Genomic DNA, 24,122 nt, shown 5'->3' with positions numbered 1-24,122 from the left:
AAGATATCGAATAGGAGAATTGCAATAATTTTTAGTTATAATTCTGTGAGTACAATATAAAATTCATGCAAAATTCAAAGGACTTTGCCCCATAACTCAACTTACACTCAGAATTTCAAAATTTACGCTTGAAACAACATTTATTCGGTTCACAGCAGTAAGCGTACAAAAATTTCTTAATTCTAGCCTTCATACATTCTCAAAAAAAGGAAACTTTAAAAAAACATAATTCTCAGGATAAGCAATTTAAATTTCAATCTAACGTCGTTTGTTATGTCCCCTCTTCGGAAGGCCCCAGATTTGTACTCAGGGTCCTCTTTCCCTTCAAGGCATCTCTTTAGGTTTCTTGTTTTCTGCCTTCTTTGCTTTATCAACTCTTCTACTGACTTTTCAGCTGCAGAGAGACGCTGTAAATCTATTTTTCTCAAGATGTATTGAGTGAAATTTCCTATTTTATAGCTCCTTATCTCTAATACCTTCATCCTCCCTGAACTGCATCGTATGTTGCAACTCTGACGACTGTAGAGGATGAAACAGTGGTAAAACAAGAATCGCTTGGTCATAAAAAATATAGCTGTTTTTTATTGTTTCTAAGATACGAAACCGAGTCACAGATCTGTAAAACCAAAGAGTATGTATCACAGCCCTGTAGACGTATCCCGTGCAACTTTGCTTGAAAGTAGTCCACGGAATCATTGTATTGAAGTGTTGTTTCAAGAGGTGGGTGCGGCAGGAAGACCGCGTCATATATTTAATTATTTTTCTGGCACTTCGAATGCAATTTCATTATTGACACTTTGGGAGCTTAATACCCATGACTTCTACTAGTAAATAGAAAGTAAATTCAAAGTTAACATTTTCGATCAGTTTCATGAACATCCCCCTTAAAATTAGTCAGAGCGCATTGCTGTTCAATCAGGGATCACATTTTATACATAAAGGAGACATTTTCAGGTCATTAATACCGAGGTAGTGACTGCTATGCACAAAGGCTAAACTGTTGCTTGTTACAGGTGACTTTCAACACGAATGAGAACAACGCAACAACGTTCGCTCACTGGTAGATGTTAGTCGATTGCCGGTGCTGTGACAGTTTATTACAATTAATTCATACTGGATAACGTTCTCGTTTCAGCTAATACTGTTAAAGCATTTTTATTCCAGTTGTACACAGGTTTAATTAAAAAATGACTACTTGTAAGTTTTACGTTTGCCAGCCACTTGCTGGTGGCTAGACAGCTTCGTGGCTTGTGCTTATGGACACCAGTCATCGCTTGAAAATGGTATGACAACCAGAATTGGCCAATAGCGGTAGTAAACAGCAATTAGAGACGATAGGCAACTATGCTATATGACTCAACGAACCGCACAATGCCGACAGCTCGCCTTATCGTTCTCTACCATGCGGCGTCATTCGGAGGCGTTATGCAGAGGAGTGAGGTTCACCACACAGCTCTACCGGCTGGCTCTCGAAACCTTGGAGTCGCTACTTCTCGTTCAAGTAGCTCCTCAGTTAGTATCACGACGTTGAGTCGAAGCCGTGTAGTCCGCAGCTCGTGGTCTCGCAGTCGCGTTCTCGCTTCCCGAGCACGGGGTCCCGGGTTCGATTCCCGGCGGGGTCAGGGATTTTCACCTGCCTCGAGATGACTGGGTGTTTGTGTTGTCTTCATCATCATTCATGAAAGTGGCGAGATTGGGTTGAGACACGGGCACTGATAACCGCGCAGTCGAGCACCCCACAAACCAAACATCATCATCATCATCGAACCCGTGTAACGTTACAAGCATCTGGTTCGACTGCCACAAGATGAACTGAATCTGACAGGTCGACGGTGGGCCGGCAGGAATGTTTGTTTGGGCAGCCAGCCGTCAGACGGATTGTGACAGGCGAGCTGAGCGCATGTAAAGGCGGCTAGCAAGCCACGAGGCCCAACTGTCATCGAGATTTTCCCAGGCAGAAACAGCGGTGTGTTCCGGCGACATGGTCGCGGGGAAGGGCAAAGATGGAGGGGCCTGTGATTTGCAATATAGTCAGTAACATAATTTTAACGAAAGTACATAAAATTCATTACAACCATGCTAGACAAAAACCGATGATAGTTTCTGAATCGTAGCAATGGGACGAGCTCATTGAACATAAATACAGGTCTGAAGCTTCAACAGTTAAATGTTACTAACATTATCCCATTATTTTTTATCATAAACTGTAACAACTTAACCCATCACAAAAGACACACATGTGATATACCAAATGTCAGAGGATAATTGCTGCAATGTAACGAACAGACTTTTTTTTCTAATTAAACAAATGTAAAAAATGTTATTTACGTAAATAGGGCCTTAACTACGAAATTCTTGATAGAGAGACAAATGATCTTTTGAGCATGAGTTTCCTCCTTTAATTTTCCAGTAAGTTTTAACGTATACTTGATTATAGTTGTGAATTATGAGTGCCAGACGTTGCGAATTATGTGTTTGAGATTTGTTTAAAATTCTCGAAACTAATATATATAAGTGAGTTTATTCAGACGTATTAAAATGACTGCAAAGATATCTGTGTGTTTTATCATAAGTATTTTTATGAAATTATTGTGAAAATTGCGAATGGTGATCAGGATGAAAGTATGTGCACTAACTCGAGCAGTGATCATGTGATATGTGTGTTCGTGATCTTCCGTCTGTCGTCTTGTGTCTGGAGTTTTGGTGAGGTATTTTTCGTCTTGGTTTCGTTTGGATTCGGTTAAGTTACGGTTGGTGTGTGCGCTACATATGTTACTTTCGTGTAGCAGGACTTGTAAGTTATTGGAATGAGATTTTCACTCATTCTGGAAACATCCCACAGGCTGTGGCTAAGCCATGTCTCCGCAATATCCTTTCTTTCAGGAGTGCTAGTTCTGCAGGTTCGCAGGAGAGCTTCTGTAAAGTTTGGAAGGTAGGAGACGAGGTACTGGCAGAAGTAAAGCTGCGAGTACCGGGCGTGAGTCGTGCTTCGATAGCTCAGTTGGTAGAGCACTTGCCCGCGAAAGGCAAAGGTCCCGAGTTCGAGTCTCGGTCGGGCACACAGTTTTAATCTGCCAGGAAGTTTGTTGTAAGTTATTATTTAGCGCATGTTGCTGGCTGTAAATGTTATGTCTGCATAAAGTTATTCCAGATTTTTTTCACTGCTCATAGATACTGAACAATTATTAAAGGAGTTGATTTGTTTATTTCCACCATTCATATATTTTGTGCTTTTCTGAAAGATAAAAGGGATTTATATAATAGTTAAAATCAATTTCTTTTGAGCAATATTATTATCCTCTGAGATTTCAACCAGCAGAGCCAACCTCAGTACACCTTTTATTCGCTAATGTCTCACGGCTAGTGTAAGGTTTTGCTATAAAAATTCGTATGTTGTGTTGTTGGACTATAGGGCGATGGTGTACAGCCACCAACTACTGATGATAGCAAGCCTCGCTCAAACGAAATGGCTGTACAGTTTGGTGGAATTTACTACTGCGTCGTCGATGTTTCTATCAAAAGCGATACATGACGCGAGGGATGGAGCATGAACCCTGAGAGAAACGTTGTACCTGTTCCAGGAGTTGAACTAGGGTCTTCAGCTTGATAGTCAACCAGGCTGACTGCTCAGCTGCAGAGGTGGACAGTAATTACAATCCGAGTCGAGAAATGTAGTCACCTGAGAAATTAAGGACTGTGATAGCTACTCGAAGAAAAGTAAAATACCGTTAGAAGATGCACAAATACGAAAAAAATACGGTTGACACAATAAACGTCAGTGCAGTTCTCTCAAACCTACTTGTGCCTACCTCATAGATCCCTCATTTATAAAGCATGGTATAGGTACAAAACAAGGTGAACTGAGCAGAATAATTTTAAACAAAATTCGTGTGCCTTAGGTTATTAGACGAAGTAGTCTGGCCTGTCAACTGACAAATGGACGAAGAAAAGAAGACGTATTTGTAGCATGAGAATATATATATAATCCTCATTATCCATCGTAGTGGATGGTGGGAACAATACACAAAATAGCCTGAGGTAGCGGTTGTGGCGTTACACGTTTTATTATATGATCAATTTCGAGACTTAACGTCTCATCCTCAGACGCACCTTGTACGCATGTAATCGATGATTAAGTGTTAATTTCTGGGCTCGCACGGGATGTGAACCGAAATATCGGTACCCACCACTATACATCTGCTGCACACCGCAAGCAACACTAGTGTAGTCTCGCTTCCATTATGAAGTGCAAAGTCAAAAGTTGCATTAGAGAAGTGTCTTTACCTTTCTAAAAAGCAGTGTTCGCATTCTAACAGTTTCTCAATTTAGTTTCCTTTCTTCTGTATACTATTTTTGCCTGCGTCTTGGACCCAGGCCAGTTTAAGCCGATTGTGCGATAGTACTTACATGCTCTTGCTCTCTTCGGAATTGTGTGAATGATACTCTTTTCTGAAAGTCTGGTAGTATGACTCCAGGCCCATAGATTCTACAAACTATCATGAATAGTCATTTGGTTGCCTTATTTCACCTGTTTGGATACATCTGTACGGTACGTTGAATCAGGCCGTCCCGTGACCATTCCTTTTGTTAACTAATTTAGCCTTGGTGACCTTCCTGTGATCCGCCTCTCCCTTCTGTACACTCACGAATGTTATCGGATTGTTTTCGGAAGCAGGTAGCGCCAGCCTGTGAATGTGGGCCCTTTAATTTATGTAAGTAGTTAAAATATAAATTGTTTTGCTAAAACGTCCTTCTTGGAGGGGGGAGGGGGGGGGGGGCGTGAGTGGATATAATAAACGCAAGGTACAGGTCTAGACGCATAGTCTGGTCATGAAGAGATGAACGAGGGCTTTCTAGTTCGGCATGTGTCGATAGACGGTCGTCTTCGGTCTGCTCATGTTTTGTGTCTCGCCGCTGCCAACGCCAGAGATCTATACAGAACATTGCGTACTTAGCCATTGCGAAGTGACTTGTGTCGTGTTCTTTTTCTTACGACAATGTAAGTTTTACGGCTGCCTCTTTTTACTATCAAATTATCTATGAGATACATCGAATAAGATGCAACAAGCACTATCATTCAGCATGAAACTATCAATTTAGAATTTACAAATTCATTAAGCAATTGTAACACTATGTGATCAAATGTATCATGACACATGGCAGAAAATGACTTACAAGTTCGTGTCGCCTTCCATCCGTAATGCTGGAATTCAATATGGTGTTGGCCCACCCTTAGCCTTGATGAAAGCTTCTACTCTAGCAGACATACGTTCAATCAGGTGCTGGGAGGTTTCTTGGTGAATGGCAGCCCATTATTCACAGAGTGCTGCACTGAGGAGAGGTATCGATGTCGGTGGGTGAGGCCTGGCAAGAAGTCGGCGTTGCAAAACATCTCAAAGGTGTTCTATAGGATTCAGATCAGGACTCTGTGCAGGCCAGTCCATTAGAGGGATATTATTGTCGTGTAACCACTCCTTCACAGACCGTGCATTATGAATAGGTGCAATCGCCATCCCCGAATTTCTCTTCAACAGTGGGAAGCTAGAAGGTGCTTAAAACATCAGTGTAGGCCTATGTTGTGATGCTGCCACGCAAAACAACAAGGGGTGCAAGCCCCCTCCATGAAAAACACGACCACACTATAAAACCACCGCCTCCGAATTTTACTGTTGGGACTACACACGCTGGCAGATGACGTTCACCGGGTATTCGTCATACCTGCACCCTGCCATCGGATCACCACATTGTGCACCGTGATTCGTCACTCCACACAGTGTTTTTCCACTGTTCAATAGTCCAAATTTTACGCGCCTTAGACCACGCTAGGCGTCGTTTGGCATTTACTGGCGTGATGTGTGGCTTATGGGCAGCCACTCGACCATGAAATCCAAGTTTTCTCACCTCCTGCCTAACTGTCACAGTACTTGCAATGGATCCTGATGCAGTTTGGAACCCTTTCGAACTGTCGGCGGTCTCTGACAGTCAACAGACGAGTTCAGCCTGTAATCTTTTGTGCTGTACGTGTCATTTCACGTTTCCACTCCACTCTCACATCGGAAACAGTGGACCTAGGGATGTTTTGGAGTTCTGAAATTTCTCGTACAGACGTATGCCACAAGTGACACCTAATCACCTGACCACGTCGAAGCTCGTGATTTTCGCGGCGCGCTCTGCTTTGCTCTCTCACAATGTCTAATGAGTACTAAGGTCGCTGATTTGGCAGTAGGTGACAGCACAATCAACCTAATATGAAAAAAGTATGTTTTTGGGGTGTCTGGATACTTTTGATCACATAGTGTGTGCCCCTATCTATTGAATTTCGTAGACGCACAATACATAGCTTTTGACAGCAGGTACGGCAGTCAATAACTGGCCCTAGCAACACCGTTTGTTGTACAAATTGACATGTGAGCGCAATCGTAGTGCGAGCACTTCATTACGCAAGTGCAATTTGTCTCCCCCCCCCCCCCCCCCCAATAATATCCTCGGCAGCAAGTGTGTTGGGAGGTGGTCAGTGGAGCTTGCTTCCTACACTCCCTGAAACAACATCAGGATTCCCTCATTTTCTTGTGAATAAATACCCACACTCTAACATACTCACAAAAAAGGCTACGCACTACGAAGGAATTATCTGAATGGGACGGAAATCGGCAGATATATTGTACATGTACAGGTAAACAAATGATTACAATTACAGAAATCATTACAGAGAAAGAGGGTCATGGATTGAGCAAGTCAATAACGCGTTGGTCCACGTGGGTCTCCTATGCAAAAAGCTATTAAGTTTGGCATTGATTGACACAGTTACTGGATGTCGTCCTGAGGGATAACGTGCCAAATTCTGTCCAGCTGGTGAATCAGATGGTGAAAATCATGAGCTGACCAGGGAAAACTTGATACAGAAATGGCACATCACCAAAGGGAACCAAGCCAAAGGGCAAGAAAACGCAAACTATGTACAGATTTAGCCCCACGCGAACCAAAGAAGAAAACACGTAACTTCCGAGCAGTCAGTATATATATATATATCTATATATATATATATATATATATATATATATATATATATATATGCTGAAAAAATTGTCTCACATGCTTCATGACTGCTTCACAAGCCGAAGTTTCGACTTTGGCTACCGCATTTGCGGTAGCGTGGTTACAACTGAGGTGGTTAGCCCCAGAGGATGTAATCAGGCCGCTCCACTGGGATCAGACACCTTCTGTGTTCACTCCACTGGAGTACAGACGCCACTGTGTTGTTAGAAGGTTCACCCGCCTCGATGACAGTTGCGATCGCAAAATCTTCTTTTGAAATGACTGTCCATCTTCTTCCGTCCCTTAAGCCGTTGACTTTTCACGCTGCACTTTTGATTCAGAGAGGTAATAATTTTCCAAACGATCTCGACTGGGGACAGGTCCAGCAATCTTGTTGGCCAAGGTAGAGTTGGTCAAGGAAGAAGACAAGCTGAAATGTAAGCCCTGGATGGCTTTCCATGAAGGGCGTGTCGAATACCGTCGTCGTACCTCTGTGCTGTAAGGGTGCCACAGGTAACAACCAAAGGGGTCCTGCTATGAAAAGAGATGACACCCAAGGCCGTCACTCCTGATTGTCAGAACGCATGGCGGCCAACAATCAAGTTGGTATCGCACCGCTGTCTGGGTCTCTCCAGACGCGTCGGCCTGGAATTTCACTGACTAAAGTAGAATTGTCTTCAGTGATGAGTCAGACGCTTTGCACAGCGCTGGGATACGAATCTGACTGTCGCCCATCGTATGGCCCGACACCCGTGAATAATGGTACAGGGTCCTTTTATGTCAAGATTCCTTTCTGTTGTCATCCACAGCATCCTAATAGCCGTTGAGCCGTGCGGGGCTCGTGTTCATGCCATTTGTTTGTCACCTTCTTTTACAGTACTGCTGCATCGGTTTCTTATTCCATTTACTGACGTCACTAACTTCTGCCTTACTTGCCCGTGAGTGGCAGCAGCAGCGCTTATTGATAAGTGCACTGTCGTACCATCTCTGGAGCGACCGATAGTATTTCCGGGTCGTCGTGTGTCTGGAAGTCAGTTGGAGACGGACCAGGAGGGCGGTCGTGACGCAGCAGCGGTGCAGACGGAGACGGAGCAGGAGTGCAGTCGGGGACGGAGCTCCAGTGAGGTCCGCACAACCAGTAGCAGCGGGGACGACCGTTGGTTGGCCGTTCGGTCTGTCGTCTCATCCATGAGGTGTATTTGGGTCGTTCCTTCTGCATGGTTGGGTCCGAGCCAGTGTCTCCAGGACGTCGTCCATCCGAAGGAAGTCAGTTCAGTTGGAGACAGACCAGGAGTGCAGTCGGGGACGGAGCTCCAGTGAGGTCCGCACAACCAGTACCAGCGGGGACGAGCGTTGGGTGGTCGTTCAGTCGGTCGTCTCATCCATGAGGTGTATTTGGGTCATTCCTTCTGCATGGTTGGGTCCGAGCCAGTGTCTCCAGGACGTCGTCCATCCGAAGGAAGTCAGTTCAGTTGGAGACAGACCAGGAGTGCAGGCGGGCAGGGAGCAGTGAGTCGGCAGAGTATGCACCGGGACCGTGGTCGACGCAGACGGAAGGCCGTTGGTCGGTCGACCGGCTGGTCGTCGCATGCCGTCATGTTGTCTGCTGAGTACAGGCACCAGTGTCATTCGGGAAAGAGTTGGCAGCCAGCAACAGTCGGGTCCGTATGGTGTTGGTATTCGCCGGGACCCCTGTCGGCGAAGGTGGGCTGCTGTTGGTCGTTTGCTCGGCCGTCGTCTCAGTCGACGACGTCTTGAATCCTCAGGACGAACACCATTTTCCGAGTTGGGATGTGGTTGGACCTTGTTGGTTCGTTGGAACTGAGCAGCGACGCAGTCTCCACAGCGCGAAGCCAGGCTGGGGCTTTTGGCAGCGGCCACGCGCTGTTGCATTTGGAGGCGCTAGCTGTGCGAGGGACTTTCCGTCTTCTTGCGAAGCAGGATCCTCAAGTTGAGTATTTAGTTACCTGTTATTAAAACTCGACTGTTACGATTTGTTTGTTATTTGTGGGTTGTTTTTTTTTCAGCCCGTGACGAGTGTGATAACAAGTCGTGTGTTTTCTTGCCTAGGATCTGCAGCCTCCGGTAGCGACGTGACAGTTGTGACTTTTGTTTTCGGATTCTCTTAAACTCGTCTTGAGTGATGTTTAATGCCTTGATCTTGGTGAGGCCCAGTTGAAAGTTATTGGTAACTCGGTTTACTCTTCATCGGCCGATATTTTCCATTATCTGTGCAGTTGGATCTGACCGTTGGAAATCGGTCACATTGTCGGTCGGTCGTGAATCGACCCATGGTTGTGTTGCCTTCCGATTAAGAGGTTGTCTGTCTGGCTGCCTGTTTCACCTAAGCGTGCGTTAGTGTTACTTCCTAGGCCGACTCTTGGAACCTTCTGAGAGCCGCTACTTCTGTTTTACATGGTGATTTCCGTCTTACTTTTAAGTATTGTGTGTGCCCTTCAGCCGAGTTTTACCTTATTTAAATTGCAAGGCAGTTCTATTAGGCCTTAAGCCGTAAAACTGTTTTCTGCATGGTTTGTGTGGCCTTCAGCCGAGTTTTAAATGAAATATTTTAAGCTAAGGCCTTTAGCCCTTTTAAATTCAAAGTTCTTCATCCTAGGCTTCAAGCCGTTAAATTGTTTTCTTGATATGCGGCCTTCAGCCGAGTTTTCAGCCTGTTTACAATTAACATTGAAAATCAAAAATGGCTCTGAGCACTATGCGACTTAACGTCTGAGGTCATCAGTCGCCTAGAACTTAGAACTAATTGAACCTAACTAACTAAGGACATCACACACATCCATGCCCGAGGCAGGATTCGAACCTGCGACAGTAGCGGTCACTCGGTTCCAGACTGTAGCGCTCAGAACCGCACGGCCACTCCGGCTGGCCATTGAAAATCTTGTTTTGGCCTTAAGCCGTAACACTGTTCGTGCTTAATGTATGGCCTTCAGCCGAGTTCTATGGGAGAGATTTAAGCTAAGATCTTCAGTCTATTTTTATTGAAGAAAAAAAAAATTTAAAAGAAGTGAAACTTCCAGACAAACTCCTGTACCTCAATTCCTTGCTTAGGCCTTGGGCCTTCGATTTTCATATGTGGCCTTCAGCCGATTTAAATTAAATCAACGGAGCTCTTTCGTTAAAACTTGGGAGTTTTTTATTCTAGCTTATGTTATTGTGTGTTTTAACAAATAAAGATTATATGTTCAGTGCAACTGACTGTAACTTATTTTGGCCCCTTTCCACAATATAACCTCATCCGCTCTGTCCTGCTAGTCCAGGGATTTCTGCCGTACGTCGACAATATACTTTTGTTATCCGTCATGACAAGCCATCCTGGGCTTACATTTCAACAAGATAACGCCCGCCTGCGCACACGGCTAGAGTTTCTACAGCTTGTCTTCGTGCTTGCCAAACCTTACCTTCGCCAACAAGGTCGCCACGTCTCTCCTCAATTGAGAACGTCTGGAGCATTATGGGCAGAGCCCTCCGAAAAGCTCGGGATTTAAACCACCTAACGCGCCAGTTGGACGGAGTCTTGCACGATATTCCTCAGGAAAGCATCCAATAAATCTATCATTCAGTGCCGATGGGAATAACTGGTTGCATACGGGCCAGAGGTGAACCAACGCGCTATTCACTTGCTCAATTTGTGAAGCTCTTTCTCTTGAATAAATGATTCAATTTTTATGAAATTGCAGTCATTTGTTTGTCTGCACATTGTCATCTACCCATTTCCGACACATTAGGATGATTTCTTCGTGGTAAGTCGCCATTTTTTTCTTTTTCTTTCTTTTTTTAAGTGTACATGAAGTGAATGCATCGTCTTTGCACATCAGATACCGTTAAATAATCTATGCCAACGAATCACATCATTACCAGTAGAAGAAAAAACTTTTTAAAGTATTCTGAATAACTGTATTGTTGTGGCATGAATTCTTTTGAGAAAACTAGCGTTTCATCCCCATATGCAGAGGGTTTGGATATCTGATTCACACCCTGGCTCGCTACTGACAGAGCGTTCCCACACAGAGGTGTGACGTCACATGCTATTAACTCAGGCCACTGTCGGTTGAAGTCGCTCATTATTGCTGTCTCTCCACGGTTAAGCGTGGAACACACACTTTTTAAGCACCGATATTTCTTTATCGTTCAGCTTCCAATTTTCACAGATGTAAATTAGTTATATGTATATATTCTTCTTTGGCTTCGTTAGGACCCTTCAGGATCACATGTGACTTGTTTTGCACGTTTTCTTTCTTCCCAATACATATTCATTATTTCGCTTCTTCTGTTTCTGTCTTCTTTGATTTTGGTGTCAGGCCACCTGTGACCATCTACCAACCCTTCATACTTCTCCCTATCCTGTAATATTGCCTGCAGACTCCTTTCTTTTATTCCCACAGCCTCCCAGTCATCTCTGACTTCCTTTACCCAGTTGTTTCCCTTGTGACATATTGTATTCCATGTGTTCTTAGTCAACCTTTCCTCATCCATCCTCATGATGTGCCGAACAAATCGTAACCTCCTCTTCCTAAGCCTATCCCTTTTCTTTACCTTTCTGAATCAAAAGTGCAGCGTGAAAAGTCAACGGCTTAAGGGACGGAAGAAGATGGCCAGTCATTTCAAAAGAAGATTTGGCGATCGCAACTGTCATCAAGGCGGATGAACCTTCTCACAACACAGTCGCGTCTGTACTCCAGTGGAGTGAACACAAAAGGTGACTGATCCCAGTGGGGCGGCCTGATTACATCCTCTGGGGCTAATTACCTCAGTTGTAACCACGCTACTGCAAATGCGGTAGCCAAAGTCGAAACTTCGTCTTGTGAAGCAGTCATGAAGCATGTGATATAAATTTTTTAGCATATATACTGACTGCTCGTAAGTTACGTGTTTTCTTCATTGGTTCGCGTGGGGCTAAATCTTTACAGAGTTTGCGTTTTCTTGCCCTTTGGCTTGGTTCCCTTTGGTGATGTGCCCTTTCTGTATCAAATTTTCCCTGGTCAGCCGGGCCATTTGCTGGCCCCTCTATTTACTTAAATTTGTCAGCTCTCAGCTTGGACTGTGTTAAATATTGGTTTGTAATTTAAAAGCTTTTCGTTACCTCGGGACATTTAAATTTGTTTAAACATTTTAGTATGTTTGTGTTAGTCCTTGTTACCTCCAACTTTTAAAAAGCTTGCTTTAAATTTGTCAGGTGTCTTGCAGGACCGTGTTAAAACTGGGATCCATAATTTGAAACCAATGCGTTAGCGTGCACCATTAAAGGTATCATATTTGATGAAACATTTTGCTGTCGTTGTTAAATTGGATAAGCCACTGTGCTACTTTGAATTGAAAGCATTCCACTCACTGTTTTAAGAACTTTAGATTTCTGGAAAATTACTTAATTGTGTTTGACTATTGCTGCTTTTTTTTCTCAAAAATTGTAATAAGTGTGAATCATTTGGCTAATAATGAATGATGCCATAACCTCGAAACAAGGCCTTCCGCGAATTCCCGTTTACATGGCTTTCTGGATCTCACATTTCTTACACAGGTGAAGATCACATTCACACTAATTTGTCCAGAGACATTATATTTGCTACATTCCACTGAGAAGGCTTCACGCTTCACAGCTGTTGGTTGTTCATCTTTGGACCATCGTACTAACTCTGTGACAGCATCAGTTCCGTTATTTTATAGCCACACTTCGTATGTCACGTAAAAACTGAGTTTATTGGCTGTCTACACGCGTTGTCAGCAAAAAGAACTATTAATGATATCGTTTTAATTTGTGCATTTCCGTTGGGCTAATTAAAGATCATTCAGAGAAGTTAGTCAGCTTTCTTCATCATCATCATCATCATCATGACCATCATCTTCTTCTTTCTCTCTCTCTCTCTCTCTCTCTCCTCCTTCTCCTCCTCCTCGCCAAATCTCAAGTAAAGTTCTTTATCTTCTCTTCGTCTGTCGTTTTCCTGAATAGCAACTCCTGTGACATCATTTAGGTTGTCGGCAAGGCATCATTAGTCTTTCGAGTTCTGTTCATTTTCTCTAAAAGTTTCTTGGTCGATCGTAAAACGTAATTTCATGGCGTATGTTATTGAAATTTCAGACGTCTCTTACGTGAAATGTAACTAAATCATTCAGTCAGAGATAACAATTGTTTTGAGCGTTTGCACCTTCAGATGCAATGTGACACAGGCAGTCCGAAGATGTTACTCAAAATCAGTCGTTCCATCTTTCAGTGTCAATGACATTCATTGTGAATGTTATTTGCTGCAAGAAGGACTGTCTGGTGGCAGTGAAGCTTCGCGTTGGTGGAGAGGGATTTCTTGTTTCGCATATTCCAGGTAGGCTTTACACAATTTCTACGAAAAGATTTATAGGTTACTCTGTCACTGCCCGTGTTCTCGAAAACTTCACTTACGTATATACATTTTAATTGCGTGCGAGGACTTCTAATTTTAATTTTAATATCTTTTTAATATCTAAATTAATTTATTCTGAACAGCAATAACACAGCTGCTGTCAGCCGGCTCCCTCGTGCGACACGAATGGTATTACCGATAGAGAAACAAAACAGTACGGGTTTTGACGATTGCTGTCCACGACAAACGAAGCACAGTATGCGACTCAAAAAAAAAAAAAAATCTGTTTCAGGCCCAAGAGAAGCAGTACTTACCATATGGGAAAGTTTGTGAAACATTCGATTGTTTCAGTTGTACAAGAAGCGAACTTCAGCTGCGGCAATGCATGAAAGCTAACTAATGGCAACAGGAAATTGATGAATTGGTATAACACAGGAATTACCTTTCGTCGCATGTCATAACGTGGCTTTCGAAGTAATAATGAAGACACAGATATGGCGTTACAGACGTATGTTGAAAATTAGAGTAGTTGCGGTTGCTGATGTAAGAAATGAAGATGTTCTCCATCGAATTGTTGAATATGTGGGAAAAAGGAAGGAACATGATGGTAGGACATGTGTTAAGAGATCATGAAATTAAGGGTAAAAACAGAGAAATACAGAAACTAGAAACTTTCAAGAAATGACTGAGGATGTTTGGGTGCGTTCTGCTATAAGATAAAGTGGTTGGCAGAGAGGACGAAGTCGTGGCAGGGCGCTTCAAACCATGTGGAAGATTGAAGATCCCTCTCCGTACCCTCCACCCCCGCACCCCAAGAATATAGGTTTTGGTTGGCAGAGAGGATAGGTTTCTACTGTAAGTCGATGGTATGAGAGCGCAGGACAATTGAGATTTGCATCTCGAAACATTGTAAAAGCTATTGGGGCGATTTATCAACACTATTCACACTTACCATATTTTTTCCTGGATCAGTTTTCATCGTTACTCTTTCGTTGCGGAGTCGATTCCAAATATTGCAGGGTTTTGTGCGGTTGGTTGCACTGAAAAGTATGCCTACTGATTTAAATCCCTCAGAAAACCTTGTAGAAAGGCAACAACATCTGTGACTAATCATATTGGGGATTACAAGACAGCTGCAAGCTGCATCTGTGTTTAGTCTTTTTATTATCAAATCACAGCCTGTTTCGTGCCACTGAAAAAGCGTATCGTCAGGTGACGTGTAACTAAGACATAAGAGATAACACAGGCAAACGAAAAATTTCTTTTGAAATACTTTTTTTACTTTGATAGCTGATCTTTATAGATTTTTATGAGCTGAATCCAAGTCTAGAATTAGTTTTTTTTGTATCACCCACAGTTCTCCTCAAATACGCTTTTCATAACGTAGCATAAAAATCCTACGCTTTACGGTAAACGGGGAAATTAATGAAACGCTTTGTTACAACATAAGCATGGTTTGTATTTACAGTAAGCTACTTAAAACAATGATATGTGTTAATAGAGGTTTCACTTGTCAGATGGAATTGGTTTGTATTTTCTTTCTCTTTTTTCTTTTAAGCTTCTCGTGTAGTTTTTTCTACGATGAGTGGCTAGCTGAACTTCTCGGTGAAGTGACCAACAGTAGTCCCCCATCATGTTGGTGTTCCAGCGGCCTCGGTACCGTTTTCCAGCACTTTAATGCCATGGTGAAAACACTCTCCTTTCCCCTCGCTAACATCTCCCATACTGTCCGGGAAGTAATCAAAGTGATTGTTCAAAAAGTGAACTTTCAGGCTTATTAAACATCCTAAAGTTTTAAACTTCTTTAACATTGTTACTATAATAGAAACATATTCTGGGTGTTTTTCATGTCCTAAGAACTTTGTAACGACTTGCTTGAATGATACCCATGCTTCTTTCTCATTTAAGGTCATTGTGGATTCAAAGGTAACATCAAACATCAATTTTCTAATGTCAGGTCCGATAAAGACGCCTTCTTTTAGTTTAGCTTCTGAAAGGTGTGGAAACTTTTGACAGAGGTACTTAAAACATTGTCCTTCTTTTGGCAAAGCCTTTACAAACTGTTTCATTAGGCCTAACTTCGTATTTAGAGGTGGTAGGAGTACGTTTTTTGAATCTACAAGGTTTTTGCATAGAATATTCTCCTCACCAGGATTTAAAGACTCTCTCACAGGCCAGTTCTCTCTGCACCAGTGTTGATCCCTAGCCCTAATGTCCCATTCACACAAGAAACATGGAAATTTGGTAAAGCCACCTAGCTGACCAAGAAGCATGAATGTTACTTTTAGATCGCCACATATCATCCAACCATTAGCAGAATAGCCTATTTTATTTAGCACTATTTAGAGGTTTTCATAGATTTCTTTCATATGTACAGAAGTCCTAGAGGTATAGATGCATACATGTTACCATGGTGCAATAAAACAGCCTTCAGATTAGTTTTGGATCAATCAATCAAAAAATGTGTGTGAAATCGTATGGGACTTAACTGCTAAGGTCATCAGTCCCTAAGCTTACACACTACTTTACCTAAATTATCCTAAGGACAAACACACACACCCATGCCCGAGGGAGGACTCGAACCTCCACCAGGACCAGCTGCATTTTGTATTCAGTACCAAACTGATTCATCATCCTGGGAATGTCTCAGCAGAACACTAAATCAACTTCTTCTTGAAAAAAGTTGTAAAATTGCTGCTCTCTCTTTCTATACATGTATATGCTGGTTCCAACTGCCAATAAGTTCTTTTCTTTTAATCTAGAGCCTAGCAATTCAGCTTTTTCTTTCGTTAAGCCCAGATCCCTAACCAAATCGTTAAGCTCGGTCTGAGTAAACAATTTGGGCTCTAGACTTTCTGTATTACAATGGAATTCATCATCATCTGGTTCATCGAAATCAGATGTACATCACAAAATGCTTCTGTTGGAATAGAATTTAAATCATCTGGTGGTTCCTGAAATTTACACCATGCCCTACTGGTCGGATGGCGGACGGAAGGTTAGGGTAGCTTATTCTCTCCTTGTTTTTCGACTTATGACCAGTAATATCAACACTGCAAAAGTAGCAGTGGCTTCCTCCATATCGTAGGAACAGCATATCTAAAGGCTTTTTCCTCCTTTTTGGATCATTTTCTCATATCCTCAACACACGCATAACATACCTTATGCGGCGCCCAAGATTTATCTTGATCACCAAGTTTCGATGCAAAGTATGATAGATAAACCTTTTTCACAAAGTAATGTTTCCTTAGTGTTTTTTAATCACAAATTCACCACAAATATAACAAAAACCGCCAGCATATTTTATACAACCACGATTAGGCATTGTACCGAACACATGTACTGGAAACTGGGAAAGTGATGTTACGTTGATAGTAAACAAAACACCATCTGTTAATACAAAAATAGAATCGACCTTTTTTGCCAGCAAATGCTTTTAAGCAATGCTACCAACGTCATCTACATTCATTACACCCTATTTTTAGGTTATTTTAACTATATAAAAGCTGTTAAATTCTTTGAAAAATCGCTTCATTTAACAAATTTAACTGCAAAATGTGAAGAAACGGTGGGTGAGACAGTTTTTAAGTATCATATTTGGATTTTCCACCCTAAAAAACGTAAGAATAAGGTATTTTCAGGAAAAAAGTTTTTCCATTCTTGGCCTGGGTAATTAATCCAGAACATCGTGCGCAAGATTCGTTTTCAGTCCAAACTAATAAACTGGTAAATGGCGGTATGTCAACGAATCAAAAGCAGCTGGTCATGTCCCATTGTGCATATACTGGATTTGCAGTTCGACCGGCCATTTTGGAGTCGGATGTGTCTCGACGTAACGACAAGCGCCGGCACGAAGATGAAGAACGATACAGCAGAGGGGGCTGTGAGACGACGTCAGCCAATGACACCTGGACCAGAAGAGAGGCACTAGAAGAGCCGTGACTTGTGATCCATATGAACTTGTGTGATTAACTTGCGTGGACATTCTATATAACGAAGGACATCGATTATTTGCATGGAGCAATTGCTTGCCACAACTCGTTGTAAATACAAAGTTAAGTATTGTCAATTCAATTACTGTAATAAACTCTATTAATATGATTTGCTTGTATGTTTTCTAGCTACCCGAGAAACCAGCATCCTATGTACCCAGTAAAAATGGTTCAAATGGCTCTGAGCACTACGGGACTTAACATCTGAGGTCATCAGTCCCCTAGAACTTAGAATATTTAAACCTAACTAACCTAAGGACATCACACACATACATGCCCGAGGCAGAATGCAAACCTGTGACCGTAGCGGTAGCGCGGTTCCAGACTGAAGCGCCTAGAACCGCTCGGCCACACAGGCCGGCCAACCCAGTAAGACACGAGTAGGCAGAATTCCACAGGATACAGAAGTCTGGTTGATTGAATAATTTTTTCATAATGTGGGGCCACAGTCATAATATAATATTTTAAAGTCAGTTCCGGCATTAGACTGTTTCTTATTTGCACTGTTACATTTACACGATCATGATTTCAGCTTCAAAGTGCCATTATCAAGTGTTTTAATGTTATACAGTGCCTAAGATGGTATACTGTCGTAATTAAAATACATGTCTAATAGTGTATTTTAAATACGACAGTTTGCCATCTTAGGCACTGTGTAACATTAAAACAGTTGACAATGGCACTTTGAAGCCAAAATCATGATCGTGTAATTGTAACACTGCAAATAATAAACCGTCTAATGGCGGTACTGACTTCAAAGTAAAGGTCTGGTTGATTCACTGGACTAACAACGAATTTTGGGTACCATGTTCTGGGCTAAACTGCTCATATGACTCATCTACAAGTCACCTGAGGTTGTGATTTTCAGTTTCGTAAAAGTGGTTGGTATCTGATAAGAAATAGATTTGATGCGGCTAAAGCGGGTTCTTAATCCCAGAGATAAAAATTTTGTCGTTTAGAAGCTGTGTCACTTCGTATAAAACACTCGAGCTTTCCATGGTTCTCTTCGCCACCGTCATCAGGAGGTACGGTCTTCTTCTTGCACAGGAGCGATAACAGCGTCTGGGGCCTAGTTGACGCATGTGGGAGAGGTTGTGTGAGGCAGCTCACGGCAGCTGCGACCCTCCACGGTATCACTGACGGCGGGTGGTGCGGGACGTCTTACAGTTGGCGTTTAGTGGGGCTGCGGTGTCCGCCGAGCCACCTGTTGGCGGCGACACCTGCCGGGATCGCTGAGGACCGCGGCCGCCGCCAGGTGGCACGGGAGGGCCGGACCTGGCCTCCTGCTGAAGGCTGCCTGTTTGCCCAGAGCCCTCGGTCTGCCTGCGGCGAGGGGTCCGCTGCCGCCGCTGCCTGCCCGCTATCGACCGCAGCTCTGCGGAGCGGAGCAGATGCGTCCGGAAGGAAGCGGGACAGTCCCGCCAGGCTCCGCGAGGGAGGGGACCTGCTCATGATACTTTCGCCACCAAAGGCATAGCTGACGCGGATACCTCGATGACCTTTGACATTACATGTCCTTTCCTGTGTACTAAAGAGGTTTACTAGGAGCAAACAACGATCTTAGTTTCAGGAAAATATTCTCTGAATATACATTTGGATCACAACAGTGTATGTAAGTGAATTATGGACTGTGGAAAATCAGGAAAAAAAGGAATCGAAGTGTTCGAGAGGTGAAAGATTTTGAAAATTATGCGAATAGTAATATAAGGAATGGAGACGTTCTTCGCAGAATCGGCGAAAGGCAGAGAATACACACTGACGGAAAAGTCATATCACCAAGAAGCAGTTGTGCGACATAAACAGAAGTTGGTAGGTGCATTTCTACAACTGGAAGATGTCTATTCAGTTCCGTGTCAGTCGCATAAGATTGACACTAGTAGTACCACTGCGACGATGCGAATCAGATTTGATTTAATACACATTGTAACGCTCGTGAGCGTTAGATACCTTTGATATTGGCCGTGATGAACTGATGTTAGTCAAAAATGTCCTTACGCTGACGAAGTCGCCGTTGTCAACACCTCACTGACTTTGAGCTAAGCCGTGTAATAGGGCTACAAGAAGCTGGACGTTCCTTCTGCGATGCTGCACAAAGACTCGACAGTAATGTAGCCACCGTAAATGATTGCTGGCAGCGGTAGTCACGAGAATGTACTATCGCAACAAGTCTGGGCTCCAACGGTCACCTGACAATACCGACAGGAATCACCATCGTGTCCTGCGTACGGCTCTGGCCCATCGTACTGCATCTGCAGCAGCAGTCTGAGCAGCAGTCGGTACCACAGTGACGCAACGAACTGTCACAAATCGGTTACTTTGAGGACAGCCCCAAGCCAGGCGCCCTGTAGCGTGCGTTCCACTGACCCCTGCCCACCACCATTTGCGACTTCAGTGGTGTCAAGAGAACTCATTGGAGGGCAGGGTGGATTCTGTTGTTTTTTTTTTTTATCAAAGCTTGATCTGCCTCGGTGCTAGTCATGAACAGTTGAGGGTCTGCAACCAACCTGCCTTCGTGGTAGATACGTGGGACCTGCAGCTGGAGTTACGGTACAGGGCACCATTTCGGGCGACAGTATGAGCGCTCCCGTGGATATCCCACGTACCCTGACTGCAAATTTGTATGTGAATCTGGTGATTCGACTGTGTTGCCATTGTTGTTCTACCATTCATGAACAGCATTACGGAGAGTATTTTCTAGCAAGATAACGCTCGCTCACATACCGCTGTTGTAGCCCAACATGCTCTATAGTGTGTCGACACGTTGCCTTGGCCTCCTCGATCAGCAGACCTGTCTACAATAGAGCAAATACGGGACATCAACGGACGAAAACTCCAGCGTCGTCCACAACCATCGTTAACCGTCCCTTTATTGACCAACAAACTGTAACAGGTGTGGAACTTCGTTTCACAAACTGACCTCCGGCACCTGTACAACGCAATTGATACATATTTGCATGCTTGCATTCCACATTCTGGCGATTACACCAGTTGTTAATGTACCAGAATTTGTGATTTGCAATCGCTTATCTTGCACTTACATTAATCTGTGATCTTGCAAAGATAATCACTTGAATATGTCACCTACAAAAATGTATTCCCGAAATTTCATTACTCCTATTAATTTTTTGGTGTTGCTACCTTTTTTTCCGTCAGAGTATTTATCTCAGTCAATGTGAACTGTCAAGCGTTTTTATTGTATCAAAATATTCGAGGACTAAGAACTAAAATTAATAAACTACTTACATACATTAATGAATCGAATCAAAGCGAGTTGACATAATATACCTCTCTGAACATCACATGACTCCTGGAATATGTGTGTTAAGTCTCACAGGATTTAGGTTAGCTTCTCACGTTTGTAGAGTAGAAATGGAGAAAGTTGGAGAAGTCACATTTGTCAATGAATTTCTTAGTAGAACCAAGTGACGTGCATATGTTACTAATATTATCAAATAATGCGTATATTAGTACAATCTGACATTTGTACAGATTCTGTGCAGTAATGCAATCATTGTAAACAGGTGCTTTTACACTGAAGAGCCAAAGAAATTGGTGCACCTGACTAATATTGTATAGGGCCCTTGCGAGCACGCAGAAGTGCCGCAACATGACATGGCATGGACTCGACTAATACCTGACGTAGTGTCGGAAGGAAACGACATCATGAACCCTGCAAGGCTGTCCATAAATCCGAAAAATATGAGGGGGTTGAGATCTCTCCTGAAAAGCACGATGCAAGGCATCTCAGATACGCTCAGTAATGTTCATGTCTGGGGAATTTGGTGGCAGGAAGTGTTTAAAGTGAGAAGAGAGGTTCATGGCGCCACTCTGTAGCAATTCTGGACGTGTGGGCTGTCGCATTTTCCCGATTCAATTTCCCAAATCCGTCGTAACGCACAATGGACGTGAATGTGTGCAGGTGATCAGACAGTATGCTTACGCACGTGATACTTGTCAGAATCGTATCTAGACGTATCAGGGGTCTCGTATCACTCCAGCTGCACACGCCCCACACCATTACAGAGCCTCCACCAGCTTCAGCAGTCCCCTGCTGACATGCAGGGTCCATTGATTCATGAGGGTGCCTCCATACCCGTATACGTCCATCCGTTCGATACAATTTGAAACGAAACTCGTCCGACTAGTCATCAACAGGTCAATGTCGGTGCTGAAGGGCCCAGGCAACGTGTAAAGCTTTGCGTCGTGCAGTCATCAAGGGTAGACGAGTGGATCTTCCGCTCCGAAAGCCCATATCGATGATGTTACGTTGAATGGTTCGCACGCTGACTCTTGTTGATGGTCCAGTATTGAAATCTGCAGCAGTTTGCGCAAGGGTTGAACTTCTGTCACGTTGAACGATTCTCTTCAGTCGTCGTTGGTTTCATTCTAACAGGATCTTTTTCCGGCTGCAGCGATGTCGGAGATTTGGTGTTTTGCCGGATTCCTGACATTCACGGCACACTCGTGAAATGGTCGTACGGGAAAATCACCACTTCACCGCTACTTCGGAGATGCTGTGTACCATTGCTCGTGAGCCGACTATCACACCACGTTCAAACTGTCTTAAGTCTTGATAACCTGCCATTCACGCACCAGTAACGGATCTAACAAATGCGTCAGACACGCGTTCTCTTATATAGGCGTTAACGACCGCAGCGCTGTATTCTGCCTGTTTACATACCTCTGTATTTGAATACGCATGCCTGTTCCAGTTTCTTTGGTGCTTCAGTGTAAAATGATTTTTACTTTTGCTGACGCACGGCCACAGGAGTCTAATTATCATCTGCGTCTCAGTGAACTGAACATTTACATATTTTGGGATAAGTTACTTATTATCGTTTTAATTAAAATATGTTTAGGATTTTATTTACATCAGTCAAGAGGACTATTTCATATGGGATGTACCTTTGAAACATCAGCATATTTATTTTTCTTTGTGAATATTTATTGCGTATTCTTGTTTCCTGAAATGTTCAATATCATGATGGATATCATCACTATGGATCTACTGGATCTGTTGCAATGAAATCTAATCTAAGCCATCACTGACAAAAAGAGGGGATAGGATTACAGAACATGTGTTAGGCGGTCAAAAAATAACCTCCGAGTATTAGAGGGAGTTGCAAATGGTAGAAACTCGATGGAAAGAAAGGGATTGGAATATATCCACCATGTAGGGTGCAAGTGCTGTTATGAGATAAAGGTGTTGACGCAGGAGAGTTAGTCGTGGTGTGCGCAAACAAACCAGTCATAAGACTGGCGGGAGGGGATAAAATGTCCACCGGGTAAACGACGTACATTAGACGTATTTTAGAGAGGAGGAGGTAGCTCTGGAAAGCTCATATCAAGAAATAAAGATAATAATAAACAAGGATATAGAGATTACTGGAACCATAACAGTTAATAAGGTGTGAAACATGGGAGTAGCTGACCTCTCACAATTTTAATATATATATTGACGCCACTGCTAGACGGTAGAAAACGGATTGATACACGAAATAGCCGGCCGTGTTGGCCGAGCGGTTCTAGGCGCTTCAGTCTGGAACTGCGCGACGCCTACGGTCGCAGGTTCGAATCCTGCCTCGGGCATGGATGTGTGTGATGTCCTTAGGTTAGTTAGGTTTAAGTAGTTCTAAGTTCTAGGGGACTGATGACCTGAGATGTTAAGTCCCATAGTGCTCAGAGCCATTTGAACCATTTGATACACGAAATACAGAATAGCCAAAGAAGAGCTGCGCGTTACCTCACAGGTCCGTTTAGTAAGTGGGAAAGCGTCACTGTGATGCTCATCCAACGCTAGTGTGCATCACAGTTCGGTTTGCTATTAAAATTCCGAGAAAGAACATTCCCGGAAGAGCTCTGCTACACACACCTCACGAAAAGGCATGGTAAAATTAGATACGAGCTGACACAAATATTTACTAAGCACACTGAAGTCATTTCTTCAGTTTCCTGAGTGTAGCACAATACACTGCCGAGTTTATCGTTGCATCACAATGGGGGACATCAGACAGGATAACTCCTTCAAGATCTCAGAAGGCCGTTGCTACGACTTTACTGGCTGACGGTGCAAATTCGAATTTTTCTGAAGAGGAGAGATGGCGTGGCACCACTGTACGGATTGTCGTTTTGTTGCTGGTTCAAAATGACGAATCAGTGCTCCACCACTTGTGATGATGTTCCACAAAAAATTGTCACGGTCAGCGTCGTAACGCCCAAGAAATTCCACAGGCATGGTCATTCGTTGCTCTTCATGGTCTTCTATTCGTTGGCAACTCGCCAGCCGTCACACACCTTTATATACTCTAGCTGATGGACGACTCTGTCACAACTGCCAACAGAGACGTCCAGTTGAGCGGCGTGGTGCTTGTTTGTGATCCGCCGATCACCTCGAATGAGAGTGTCTGCACGTTCAAACAATGCAGGAATCACAGCCATGTGCGTCCGGCCGGCACACGGGAGATCGGACAGGCTTGCGCGACCTTGTTGCAGTGATGAGAGACGCCTCGCCCAACGCCTCACCGTGATTTTGTTTACTTCCAGCTCTCCATAGACATTCTGCAAACGCTCATGAATATCTGCAACGCTCTGGTTTTCCGCCAAAAGAAAGTCAATAATAGCTCTCCGTTAGAGACGTCATTCCGAAGGCTGCATCCAGCGACGCCATCTATCGGAACTTCGTGAAAGTATAAGGGCTGAAGTGGGAATATTTCACGATGTTCCACAACAAATTCCGTATTGTCTC

The 24,122-nt window shown here is 43.4% G+C and overlaps 1 protein-coding gene and 1 non-coding gene across 3 annotated transcripts in view; one reads left to right on the top strand and one right to left on the bottom strand.

The window, feature by feature from the left end:
* LOC124802669 (calbindin-32) overlaps positions 1–24,122 on the bottom strand; it is a 717,374-nt gene that overhangs the window by 211,714 nt on the left and 481,538 nt on the right. The gene's annotated exons all lie outside the window — the stretch shown is intronic.
* Positions 2,986–3,060, top strand: Trnas-cga. The gene has a single exon. It is a non-coding gene; the product is annotated as a tRNA-Ser (tRNA).

This window comes from Schistocerca piceifrons, chromosome 6 (genome assembly GCF_021461385.2).
Source record: "Schistocerca piceifrons isolate TAMUIC-IGC-003096 chromosome 6, iqSchPice1.1, whole genome shotgun sequence".
Classification (NCBI taxonomy): Eukaryota; Metazoa; Arthropoda; class Insecta; order Orthoptera; family Acrididae; genus Schistocerca; species Schistocerca piceifrons.
The sequence above is the reverse complement of the archived record's forward strand: the minus strand, read 5'-3'. Positions and strand labels throughout refer to the sequence as shown.